General features: G+C 42.8%; 1 protein-coding gene across 8 annotated transcripts in view; it reads right to left on the bottom strand.

The window, feature by feature from the left end:
* The window catches only part of DAB1 (DAB adaptor protein 1), a 946,282-nt gene that overhangs the window by 642,843 nt on the left and 289,370 nt on the right, over positions 1-14,069 (bottom strand). For all 8 annotated transcript variants that reach the window (XM_073593874.1, XM_073593871.1, XM_073593875.1 and 5 more), the window contains exon 2: positions 9,048-9,099. The gene's annotated coding sequence lies outside the window, so the exon portion shown is untranslated. The remainder of the gene's footprint in view (positions 1-9,047; positions 9,100-14,069) is intronic.

The following is a 14,069-nucleotide window of genomic DNA, read 5'->3' as shown; positions in this document are numbered from 1 at the left end:
GATGGATGAAGCCTTTTAGTTACACAAAGCCACGGGTTTTCATTGTGCACCACTATGACTTTCTATCCAGTGGCATCCTAACAACCAATGATATCATCAGTTAATAAGGAGAGATGGTCAGAGACTGCAGACATGATACAGGAGATGGTCAGAGACTGTGACATGATACAGGAGATGGTCAGGGGTTGTGTATATGGTACAAGATGTGGTCAGAGACTGTGGACATAATAGAAGAGAAGATCAGAGACTTCAGACATAATACCAGAGATGGTCAGAGACTGCAGACATAATACAGGAGATGGTCAGAGACTGCAGACATAGTACAGGAGATGGTCAGAGATTGTGGACATGATACAAGAGATGGTCAGAGACTGTAGACTTGATACAAGGGATAGTCAAACTATGGATATAATACAAGAGATGGTCAGAGACTGCAGACATAATACAGGGGATGGTTTGAGACTGCAGATATGATACAGGAGATGGTCAGAGATTGTGGACATGATAGAACAGATGGATGGTTAGAGACTGTAGACTTGATACAAGGTAAAGTCAGACTATGGATATAATAAAAGAGATGGTCAGAGACTGCAGACATGGTAATCAAAATGGTCAGAGACTGTGGATATAATACACAAGATGGTTCAAGAGATGGTCAGAGACTGTGGATACAATATAGGAGATGGTCAGAGACTGTAGATATAATATAGAAGTTGGTCTGAGACTACAGACATGATACAGGGGATGATCAGAGATTGCAGACACAGTGCAAGAGATATTCAAAGACACGTGGACATGCTGCAGGAGACGGTCAGAGACGGTGAACATACTATAGGAGTCGTTGGAGACTGGAGACATTCTTCGGGGGACAGCCATAGACTGGAGACACATTACATGAGATTCCTAAAAATCACCATAAAATGTCAATAAAAAAAGCACAGAACAGTATCTGCAGGAGCCCCGAGGCTCACACAAAAAGTGCCAAAGGGCCGCATGTGGCCCCCCGGGCTGCAAGTTGGGCACCAGGGACTTACAATCTCACTCTGTCCCAGAGCATGGACTTTTTGGACTATGTTGGGTATTACATTTTTTTTTCTTCTTAAAATATTGGCTACATATACACTTTAATTCTCCCCGCAGAGTCAGGGACTCGCTGTTTTTACATTCCTCATCATAAATTGGGTAATTTCACTGAATAAAAGAGAGAAGATGTCCATATCTTTTGCAGAAAAAGAAGCATATATATTTCTCATTTCAGTTTGCATTTTTCATTCATTTTTTATTCCGTTTTACAATTTCCCATCCTTTCAGATTTTGGTAAAAACTTCTCACTTTAGAAAGCAGAGTTCTCTGTGTCCATATAACATGCAGAATGTGTCAAAGATACTATTATACCGCAGCAAATGCTGTATAATTACATTTCATGAAATCCCGTACAGAAAGCATTCCACTTAACCTTGTTAAAACGTCTCGGCTATGCAGCAAGAATGTATTACTAAGTGCGTTACTGGAAGATATATTACTCCGAAATACCAGTCTGGATGGGGAGATTTTATTAAGCGATCCTGCCAGAGAGATTTGCCGCTAACAAATGTACTTTATGCTTGGTATGCGCTTTAAAACAAAAAGCTTTTCATAGGTTATTAGAGCTAATGGAATTATTCTAACGTCTAAATGAATTGGAGCTCAAACTGGGAGAGGTTGGTGAGGCAGAATCACAAAAAGCCTACGGAAAAAGAGGAGACATAGTAATATATGCACTAAAAATAAAGATGCATTCCTAAAAAGTCAGGGATTGTATTATGTGATGTCTCCAGTGAATGGATAGGCTGCATTCTCAGTGATGTCACCGTCTCTAGTGAATGGATAGGCTGCATTCTCAGTGATGTCACCGGTCTCCAGTGAATAGATAGGCTGCATTCTCAGTGATGTCACCAGTCTATAGTGAATGGATAGGCTGCATTCCCAGTGATGTCACCAGTCTCTAGTGAATGGATAGGCTGCATTCTCAGTGATGTCACCGGTCTCTAGTGAATGGATAGGCTGCATTCCCAGTGATGTCACCAGTCTCTAGTGAATGGATAGGCTACATTCTCAGTGATGTCACTGCTCTCTAGTGAATGGATAGGCTGCATTCTCAGTGATGTCACCGGTCTCTAGTGAATGGATAGGCTGCATTCTCAGTGATGTCACCGGTCTCTAGTGAATGGATAGGCTGCATTCTCAGTGATGTCACTGGTCTCTAGTGAATGGATAGGCAGCATTCTCAGTGATGTCATCGCTCTCCAGTGAATGTATAGGCTGCATTCTCAGTGATGTCACCGGTCTCTAGTGAATGGATAGGCTGCATTCCCAGTGATGTCACTGGTCTCTAGTGAATGGATAGGCTGCATTCTCAGTGATGTCACCGGTCTCTAGTGAATGGATAGGCTGCATTCTCAGTGATGTCATCGCTCTCCAGTGAATGAATAGGCTGCATTCTCAGTGATGTCACCGGTCTCTAGTGAATGGATAGGCTGCATTCTCAGTGATGTCACCGGTCTCTAGTGAATGGATAGGCTGCATTCTCAGTGATGTCACCGGTCTCTAGTGAATGGATAGGCTGCATTCTCAGTGATGTCACTGGTCTCTAGTGAGTGGATAGGCTGGATTCTGAGTGATGTCACCGGTCTCTAGTGAATGGGGTATAGGGTTATATTTGTAAATAGGGTATATTTTTGCATAGGGTTATATTTGTATATAGGGTTATACTTGTATATAGGGTAATATTTGTATTTGGGGTATACGGTTATATTTGTATATAGGACATAGGTTATATTTGTTTATAGGGTAATATTTGTATAAAGGGTATAGGGTAATATTTGTATATAGGGTTATATTTGTGTATAGGGTATAGGATTATATTTGTATATAGGGTATTGGGTTATATTTTTATATAGGGTATAGGTAATATTTGTATATGTGGTATAGAGTTATATTTGTATAAAGGGTATAGGTTATATTTGTATATATGGTTATATCTATATATAGGCTATAGGGTAATATTTGTATATTGGGTAATATTTGTATTTGGGGTATAGGGTTACATTTATATATAGTGTATAGAGTTATATTTGTATATAGATATAGGGTTATATTTGTATATAGAGTATAGGGTTACTGTATATTGGGTATAGGGTAATATTTGTATATAGGGTTATATTTTTATATAGGGTAATATTTGTATATAGGGTATAGGGTTATATTTGTATATAGGGTATAGGTAATATTTGTATATAGGGTTATATTTGTAACTTTAGTTCCACTTTAATATTCCAGCAGATGAGAAATATTAGGATTCTGAAACTAAAGCTAACCCATTATATAGTGCAAGCTGCTTGTGTTTGATACCAGTCTCTGCGCCGTGTGTATTAACATGATTAGCCTTGATCCATTTCATCTCAGTGACTGAGTCCGTGGCAATGGAGAGCGTGACAATTTGCTGCATTAATGACTCCTCCGATAGACGATACATTTTTCGTGCCCTCGCCGGTTATTTTATGTCCATTCTACCTTGAATCCTCGGCTGCAGTTGCGCCATTAAGTAAACGCTTCACGATGACTGATTAAACAGCAAAGGCTTCATTTTATCTAACTCGATTCTTTACTGCTAGAGATGACAATTTGCACAGATCATATCACAATGATAATTCCCCCTTTTTATAGACTTGTGACACATTAACCCGGCCTTGGAGACAAATATGGGCGCTTTATATTGCATCTGGAATAATTGTCTTAAATTTAGTGGATACTTTGTAATTCCGTTTTCTGCTTTGAGCAATCACAGGTGAAAGTTACATCGCTTTGGCTGTTGCTTAGTTACTGTAACGTATCGCCACATTGTTTTTATTGTCTTTTTAAACTGACCATTTTTTATTTATTTTTTTAAAGTGCATCTCAAGGTGAAAACTTTTTTCTTTTGTTTCAGATAGTCTGGGGAAGGAGTAGAAGAACTTTGTGTTTTTACGACGATCCAGGGCTCCCTAAGTCTCCCCAGAGTCCAGCCACTTTGGAGTGCAATTTTGATGCAACTTTGGATGGGTGCAACTTGCTTTACATTCTGGTGTGACTTTCATGCAACCTTTGAGGGTCTTGCATTGCAGTCTATGGCAGTGGCGGCTGGTGCTCAAAATTTTTTTGGGGGGGGCGCAAACAAACTAAAAAATTCTGAAAAAAAACCCCATCAGTTGCCGCCATTGTGCCCATCAATTGCTGCCACTGTGCCATCAAACGCAGCCACTGTACCATCAATCGCAGCCACTGTGTTCATCAATTGCCGCCACTGTGCCATCAAATGCAGCCACTGTACCATCAATTGCAGCCACTGTGCCCATCAATTGCCGCCACTGTGTCATCAATTGCCGCCACTGTACCATCAATTGCCGCCACTGTGCCCATCAATTGCCGCCACTGTGCCATCAAACGCAGCCACTGAGCCATCAATTGCCGCCACTGTGCCATCAAACGCAGCCACTGAGCCATCAATTGCCGCCACTGTGCCATTAAATGCAGCCACTGTGCCCATCAATTGCTCCCACTGTGCCCCATCAAACGCAGCCACTGTGCCATATCAAATTCTGCCAGTGTGCCCCCCCGCCGGCCCGCCGCCTGGCGTCCAATCACAGCGCCACAGCGTGTTGTTGCTGGGGACGATCTATTGTTGCTGGGGAGAATCCTTTGTTGCTAGGGGGGTTCTATTGCTGTTGGGGTGCTCTATTGTTGCTGTGCAGGTCAATTGTTGCTGGCGGGGGGTCTATTGTTGCCAGAAGGTTCTATTGTTGCTGGGGTGGTCAATTGTTGCTGGGGAGATGTATTGTTGCTGGGTGGGTCTATTGTTGCTGGGGTGGTCAATTGTTGCTGGGGAGATGTATTGTTGCTGGGTGGGTCTATTGTTGCTGGGGTGGTCAATTGTTGCTGGGGAGATGTATTGTTGCTGGGTGGGTCTATTGTTGCTGGGGGGGGAGTCTATTGTTGCCAGAAGGTTATATTGTTGCTGGGTGGGGCTATTGTTGCTGATGAGGTATATTGTTACTAGGTGGGTCTATTGTTGCTGGGGAGGATCTATTGTTGCTGGGGAGGATCTGTTGTTGCTGGGGGATCTATGGTTGCTGAGGGGGCAGGGGATTTATTGTATTGCCTTTCATGTCATCATTAACAAACTCCATATAAATGGCTTAGCACCATAAAATGATCCTTGGTTCTGTATTCTTTACAAGGGGTGGTACAGGGAGGTGGGTAGGGGGGGGGGGGCAGAGACAACAGCGACTCTGTGGGGGGGGGGGTTGGGTAGTACCTGGGCGTATTCTCTAAAAAGAAAAAAAAAAAGCCCCGACTGTAATACATTCATTTTTATATCCACCTGTAGATCAGCTTAATTTTTATTGCAGATAAAAACACAAATCAGTTTTAGTAACCGGCAACGAGTTCCATTGTTCAGCAGAAACAATAAAACGCTCGATCTGAAATGTATCCATAAAACGTATCCCAGCGCAATCAGCGACTTCTCCTCCTATAATCAGCGATCGCTGAACATCCTCTCAAATATCAGGCCGGTCGTTTCCCCATCTCCGCTCCGAGCCGTTCAAGTGATTTACGCTTATGTTGGCAGGCTGGCACAGGCCTTATCGCCAATTATACCTGGCATTTCACGTTCGTTCATTCGTTCGTGATCTTACGGCAATTACGCACAAAGAAAAGAAAAAAAAAAAAACAAGAAAATTATTAGTCTTAATATGAGACGACTTCAGCACGGCTCATCGCATTGGAAGACTTATGTAAATCTCGCGTAGGTCCTTAAACGCAAACATGTCGGTTAATAGCACCCTCTCCAGTCAGGCGGAAGATTGAACCCACGGGCCTCATAAACAATGTGCTGTTTTGGGAAGATTACATCCGTTTAAACAGCTGCGAACATCGCTGTCAGCAAATCCATTTCTATTCTGTCGCCGAGCCGCTGCGCTTGACAGACAATGCGAAATGTTTTATCTGCATTGGTACGGCTATAAAAGTAGGAAAAACTTCCAACTTCGCAGAGGCCGCGACAGTCATCGCCGTTATTTTGGCGGAGCGCGTTGAGACTATTCCAAAACTTTCACCGGAGAAAGAGTCAAAATAATCTGAAAGGTGTTGTAAACCTCCGAAATGTAAAATGAACAAAGCACATCCTTCTCTAGGGTGAATGTGCCTGAATCCAAAGCACCGAGGGCGATTTCTGTCTGCTCCCTCGTTCCTCTGCTATCTGTATAAGTCAGTTTTGATAGTCTATACCAGGGGTCTCCAAACAATTTCAGAAGAAGGGCCATGATGTATAACATCCCCATCAGAGCCAACCTTACATCAAGGACCCCTTTAAATTACAAATTCCTATAGATTCTCCCCTTACATCAAGGTCCCCATTGGAGCCCCCCTTACATCAGGGTCCCTATTAGATTCTGTTTTACATCAGGGTCCCCTTTACTTCCAAATCCCCATTAGAGTCCCCTTTAAAATTACAATCCCTATTAGATTTCCCCCTTATATTAAGGTCCCCATTTGATCCCCCCTTACATCAGGGTCCCCTTTACATCAGAATTCCCTTTAAGTTACAGTCCCTATTAGATTCCCCCTTACATCAAGTTCCCCATTGAAGCAAACCCCCCCCTTTACATCACGGTCCACATTAGATTCTCTCATTCTCTTTTACATCAGGGTCCCCTTTACTTCCAAATCCCCATCAGTGTCCCCTTTACATTACAATCCCTAATAGTTTCCCCCCTTACATGAAGGTCCCCATTGGAGCCCCCCCCTTACATAAGGGTCCCCTTTACATCATAATCCCCATCAGGGTCCCCTTTAAATTCCAATCCGTATTAGATTCCCCCTTACATTAAAGTCCCCAGTGCTGCCTCCCTTACATCAGGGTCCCCTTTACTTCAGAATCCCCATCAGAGTCCCTTTTAAGTTACAGTCCCTATTAGATTCCCCCCTTACATCAAGTTCCCCATTGAAGCAACCCCCCCCCCCTTACATCACGGCCCCTATTAGATTCTCTCATTCTCTTTTACATCAGGGTCCCCTTTATTTCCAAATCCCCATCAGTGTCCCCCTTAAATTACAATCCCTATTAGTTTCCTCCCTTACAGTAAGGTCCCCATTGGATCCCCCTTACATCAGGGTCCCCTTTACATCATAATCCCCATCAGTGTCCCCATTAAATTATAATCCCCATTAGATTCCCCCCTTACATCAAGGTCCCCATTGGAGCCCCCCTTACATCAGGGTCCCCTTTGCTACAAAATCCCCATCACAGTCCCCTTTAAATTACAATCCCTATTAGAATTCTCCCCCCCAACCCCTTTACATCAAGGTCCTCATTGGAGCCCCCCTCCCCCTTACATCTTTTACATCTGGGTCCCCTTTACTTCAGAATCCCTATCAGTTCCCCATCTGAGTTTCTTCTTACATCTGAATCACTTCTTACATCAGAGTTCCCAATAAATTAGAATCCGTATTATATTCCCCCCTTACATCAAGGTCCCCATTGGAGCTCCCCCTTATGCCAAGGTCCCCACTAGAGTCTCTTGTACGTCAGGGTCCTCTTTACTTTAGGATCCCCATCAGACTCCCCTTTAAATTACAATCCTATTCAATTCTCCTCTTTACATCAAGGTCCTCATTGGAGCCCCCCCTTACATCAGGGTCCCCATTAGAGTCCCCCCTTACATCAGGGTCCCCATTAGAGTCCCCCCTTACATCAGGGTCTCCATCTGAGTATCCTCCTTACATCTGAAACACTTGTTATATCAGGGTCTTCATCAGAGTCCCTCTACATCAGGGTCCCCCTTAAATTAGAATCCCTATTAGATTCCCCCTTACATTAAAGCCCCCATTGGCGTTCCCCCTTATGCCAAGGTCCCCATTAGAGTCCCTCCTTACATCAAGGTACCCATTAGAGTCCCTCTTTATGTTAAGGTCCCCATTGGAGCCCTCTTACATTAGGGTCCTCATTAAAGTCTACCCTCACATCGCGATCCCCATTTCAGTCCCCCCTTACATCAGAGTCCCCATCTGAATTTCCCCTTACATCTGAATCACCCCTTACATCAGGGTCCCCACCAGAGTCCCCGTACATCAGTGTCCCCATCAGACACCCCTACATCAGTGTCCCCATCAGAGTCCCCCTACATCAGGCTCCCCATCAGAGTCCCCCTACATCAGGGTCCCCATCAGAGTCTGGGTGGAGGTTGAAGCAGAGACCATAGGCAGCCTTTGCTGACCTGATTCCTCAGTCTGCTGCACATTCTGCTGAAGATGCTCCACTGACCCGGAGATAATCCTGTAGAGGGCGGAATGTGGCCCACAGGCCAAAGTTTGGAGACTCCCGGTCTATGCCAAAGGAGCAGAGCGGATGGGGGATGGGGAGCTCCAACACACAGACTGTGATTAACACCCTCAGCTGTGCATGTTTCCATATGGTCTGAGGAAGGAAGAGGCGTGCGCCCTATATCCCTCCGCTCAGGTCTCAGATTACACTCACCTCCCTGCTCTATGCTGTGCAGTGTGTGATGTCACCCCCCCCCCTATCTGGAAGAGCTCAGAAAGACCGTGTAAAAATGTTTGCTTTAGGAGGCTGTAGAGGAGAGAGGGCTGCAGATAAACAGGTGCAACTTATGTAGGAGGGTTTGTTTCATCTCTGTGTATATGGAAGGGTTTACAACCACTTGAAATAAAAGCTGCCAAAACAAGATTTTCAAAAGTTAGTGTGAGCCCAAAAATCAAAAAAGTGAGTCCTATATTGTAATTATCTTCGTACAACACTGAGATCTTCCTTTATATTGAAGGTAATGACAACCATATCCATAAGCCCGGACATAAAACATTCTGCTGAAAGGCAACGCCCAATAAAAGGAATATTCTTCATCAATTGTGTGAAATGAAAAGGAAAATAAATACATCAATAAATAGATAAATAAATAAATAAATCAATAAATACATAAATAAATCAATCAATCAATCAATAAATACCCTACCTTATTCTTTGCAAAAAACAGCTTGTGGTGAGTATTCAAAAAGGGACATCACCTGTAATGACAAGACAATTATCAACAAATGAAAATAAAGTTGCTAAGTTTTTTTTTTATATTTTTTTTTACAATCGCTGACCAAACAGAGAAACTTTCTTCCAGTTTTATATTACAGTAGGCAATATTTAAACCGCTTTTCTTCCAGAGCAATTTTTGAATTTTTCACACAAATGTTAAAAATCTGCATTTTCTTTGCTAGAAATCACTTTAAACCCCCCAAACAATTATATATTTTCTGGAAGCAGAGACCCTGGAGAATAAAATAGTGGCAGCTGCAATTTTTATGCTGCATGGGGGGGGGGCAAGTTCTACATTCGGCGTCTATGGATGCAAATGCTGGACTCGGGAGCACACCCGCAAGTTGACCCCCCGGGAGAGCGCTTCTCCTAGGGGGTTATAGATGCGGGGAGGAGCCGCCGGGGGAACCCCTGAAGTCGAAGATCGGGGCCACTCTGTGCAAAACGAGCTGCACAGTGGAGGTGAGTATGATATGTTTGTTATTTACAAAAAACAAAACAAAAACGAAGTCTTACAATCACTTTAATCCTTTAATCGCCCTAGATGTTTAACCCCTTCCCAGCCAGTGGGTTAGTGTCACTGGTTCCCACAAAGTGTCAGTTAGTGTCTGATTATCTGCTATAAGGCAACTGATCACCGCCATTACTAATATAACAAAAAAAAGAAAGAAATAAGCAAAGTCCATAAAGGCATGGATGAGCGAGTTTGGGGTGGAGGGACTTGACTGGCCTGCACAGAGTCCTGACCTCAACCTGATAGAACACCTTCGGGATGAATTAGAGAGGAGACTGCGAACCAGGCCTTCTCATCCGACATCAGTGCCTGACCTCACAAATGCGCTTCTGGAAGAATGGTCAAACATTCCCATAGACACACTCCTAAACCTTGTGGACAACCTTCCCAGAAGAGTTGAAGCTGTTATAGCTGCAAAGGGTGGGCCAACTCAATATTGAACCCTACAGACTAAGACTGGGATGTCATTAAAGTTCATGTGAGTGTAAAGGCAGGCGTCCCAATACTTTTGGTAATGTAGTGTGTATAGATAGATATATAGATATATAGATAGATATATCTTTATATATCTATCTATATAGAGAGAGAGAGAGATACAGTGGGGACGGAAAGTATTCAGACCCCCTTAAAATTTTCACTCTGTTATATTGCAGCCATTTGCTAAAATCATTTAAGTTCATTTTTTTCCTCATTAATGTACACACAGCACCCCATATTGACAGAAAAACACAGAATTGTTGACATTTTTGCAGATTTATTAAAAAAGAAAAACTGAAATATCACATGGTCCTAAGTATTCAGACCCTTTGCTCAGTATTTAGTAGAAGCCCCTTTTGATGAGTCTTTTTGGGAAAGATGCAACAAGTTTTTCACACCTGGATTTGGGGATCCTCTGCCATTCCTCCTTGCAGATCCTCTCCAGTTCTGTCAGGTTGGATGGTAAACGTTGGTGGACGGCCATTTTTAGGTCTCTCCAGAGATGCTCAATTGGGTTTAAGTCAGGGCTCTGGCTGGGCCATTCAAGAACAGTCACGGAGTTGTTGTGAAGCCACTCCTTCGTTATTTTAGCTGTGTGCTTAGGGTCATTGTCTTGTTGGAAGGTAAACCTTCGGCCCAGTCTGAGGTCCTGAGCACTCTGGAGAAGGTTTTCGTCCAGGATATCCCTGTACTTGGCCGCATTCATCTTTCCCTCGATTGCAACCAGTCGTCCTGTCCCTGCAGCTGAAAAACACCCCCACAGCATGATGCTGCCACCACCATGCTTCACTGTTGGGACTGTATTGGACAGGTGATGAGCAGTGCCTGGTTTTCTCCACACATACCGCTTAGAATTAAGGCCAAAAAGTTCATCAGACCAGAGAATCTTACTTCTCACCATCTTGGAGTCCTTCAGGTGTTTTTTAGCAAGCTCCATGCGGCTTTCATGTGTCTTGCACTGAGGAGAGGCTTCCGTTGGCCACTCTGCCATAAAGCCCCGACTGGTGGAGGGCTGCAGTGATGGTTGACTTTCTACAACCTTCTCCCATCTCCCGACTGCATCTCTGGAGCTCAGCCACAGTGATCTTTGGGTTCTTCTTTACCTCTCTCACCAAGGCTCTTCTCCCCCGATAGCTCAGTTTGGCCAGACGGCCAGCTCTAGGAAGGGTTCTGGTCGTCCCAAATGTCTTCCATTTAAAGATTATGGAGGCCACTGTGCTCTTAGGAACCTTAAGTGCAGCAGAAATGTTTTGTAACCTTGGCCAGATCTGTGCCTTGCCACAATTCTGTCTCTGAGCTGTTCAGGCAGTTCCTTTGACCTCATGATTCTCATTTGCTCTGACATGCACTGTGAGCTGTAAGGTCTTATATAGACAGGTGTGTGGCTTTCCTAATCAAGTCCAATCAGTATAATCAAACACAGCTGGACTCAAATGAAGGTGTAGAACCATCTCAAGGATGATCAGAAGAAATGGACAGCACCTGAGTTAAATATATGAGTGTCACAGCAAAGGGTCTGAATACTTAGGACCATGTGATATTTCAGTTTTTCTTTTTTAATAAATCTGCAAAAATGTCAACAATTCTGTGTTTTTCTGTCAATATGGGGTGCTGTGTGTACAATATGGGGGGCTGTGTGTACAATATGGGGGGCTGTGTGTACAATATGGGGGGCTGTGTGTACATTAATGAGGGAAAAAATGAACTTAAATGATTTTAGCAAATGGCTGCAATATAACAAAGAGTGAAAAATTTAAGGGGGTCTGAATACTTTCCGTCCCCACTATATATATATATATATATATATATATATATATATATATATATATATATATATAGTTATATAGAGATATATTTCTATATATATAGATATATATCCATATCTATATCTATAGATAGATATATAGATCTATCTCTATCTATCTATCTATCTATCTATCTATCTATCTATCTATCTATCTATCTATCTATCTATCTATCTATCTATATATATATATATATATATATATATATATATATATATATATATATATATATATATATATATATATACATACACACAGATAACCACACATGCATTTTATAGGTGGTGTTTTGTGTGTTTTCAGGCTGATTGGCTCCTGAGAACAGACCTGCAGCATATGTAATGTGGGAGAATCCGAACTCCCATCTCCCACCAGCGATTCCATTCATTTGGTTGTGATTTAAAGGATCTGGCAGCGTTCGGTTTGCACACAGAAAAAAACCTTATTGCTCCTCAGTGTATACGGAGAACGGTCTGTTGTCTGGATCATATATAATATATAACGAGGCCTATGTAGAACGCTCAGTCTGTATGGTATTATGTATCATTATTATTTTCCCGTGCGTCTACAGATCATCTGTTTGTTAAACCATTGACATAATTCATATGAAAAAATATGACACAAGCCATTCTGTATTTCACTCTGCAGTCAGCTACAATTAAAAAAAAAAATAAACAAAATCTTTAAAAAAACAAAACAAAAAAAAAAACAAAATAAAAAAAAACATCTTTTTTGCAATCCTTGTTTTGTTGATGGTATTGCTTAGAATCCCCCCCCCCCGTGTTCTTATAAATTGGCCCACTGCTTTTTCCAGTAGTCTGCCCAGAGCTTGAGGCCATGTTACAGACATACCACGCAACAGGGGTTTTATGTTTGGCAAGAGGTTAATGGATTCAGCACATCTAGCAACAACGATAATAAAAACAGCCATTCCCAGTTAGCAATCGTTTGCAGTAAATGCACGTATATGTCCATTGCAATATCTACGGAACAGATGCAGGTAAGTGCGATAAAATTCTAAGTGCTAAAATCATTGCGGCTCATGCAGTTGCCGTGTTTTGTAATGTGAAGTCTTCGTCCCTCAGTAGGAGCCGAATGACATCTCCTGTCTCCAGGACACAAGCCGCGTTGTGTTCTGACACTTGGAATGGATCAATACTATTGGCTCTTTCAGAATTAAGGGACAAGGGGAATCTTCTTATCGCGCTGCTGATGTGTTGATACTGCTAAGCAATGTTGTGTTATTGGATATCTGGTGTCTGTCAGCTCCGTGAGGAAAAAAAATCTAACACAGCGTCAATCAAAAGGTTTTCCTCCAAACAAAAAGCTGAAAATGGCAAAAAAATGTGGAGAGGAAAAGTGAATGTAATTGATTTCATTTATTTTATATATATATATGGTGCCTTTATGGTCTAAGGCAGGGGTCTCCAAACTATGGTCCTCCAGTTGTTCAGGAACTACAATTCCCAAAGTTTTACAATGCCTTGTGGGACGTGTAGACCCTCCAACAGCTGGAGGGTCATAGTTTGAAGATCCCTGATCTAAGGGCTCTGCAGAATGAGAGACTTTTTTGCATTAGTCTCCACCCCAGAGGAGCTCACAGTCTAACCACTTTAACAGAGGCCATTTAACCACCAGTGGAGGAAAACCAGAGTAATGGGAAGAAAAAAGACTTTGATACAATGTCTACCCTACGGGAGCTCACAGTCTGGTCACCATACTAGAAGCTAGTAAACCACCCGTGGAGGAAAACCAGAGCAGCAGGAAGACAAATCCATTTACATCAGCCTTTGCCCCAAAGGAGCTCACAGTCTAAGCACTCTACTAGAAGCCAGTTAACCAGCAGTGGAGGAAAACCAGAGCAACAGGAAGACAAAGCCATTTACATCAGCCTTCTCCCCAGAGGAGCTCGCCTCACAGTCTAACCACTCTACCAGAAGCCAGTAAACCACTGGTGGAGTAAAACCAGAGCAATGGCAAAACAAAGCCATAAACCTGTCTCCACCCCAGAGGAGTTCACAGTCTAACCACTCTACCAGAAGCTAGTAAACCACCAGTGGAGGAAAACCAGAGCAACAGGAAGACAAATCCATTTACATCAGCCTTTGCCCCAAAGGAGCTCACAGTCTAAGCACTCTACTAGAAGCCAGTTAAC

This window comes from Aquarana catesbeiana, linkage group LG07 (genome assembly GCF_042186555.1).
Source record: "Aquarana catesbeiana isolate 2022-GZ linkage group LG07, ASM4218655v1, whole genome shotgun sequence".
Lineage (NCBI taxonomy): Eukaryota > Metazoa > Chordata > Amphibia > Anura > Ranidae > Aquarana > Aquarana catesbeiana.
The sequence above is the reverse complement of the archived record's forward strand: the minus strand, read 5'-3'. Positions and strand labels throughout refer to the sequence as shown.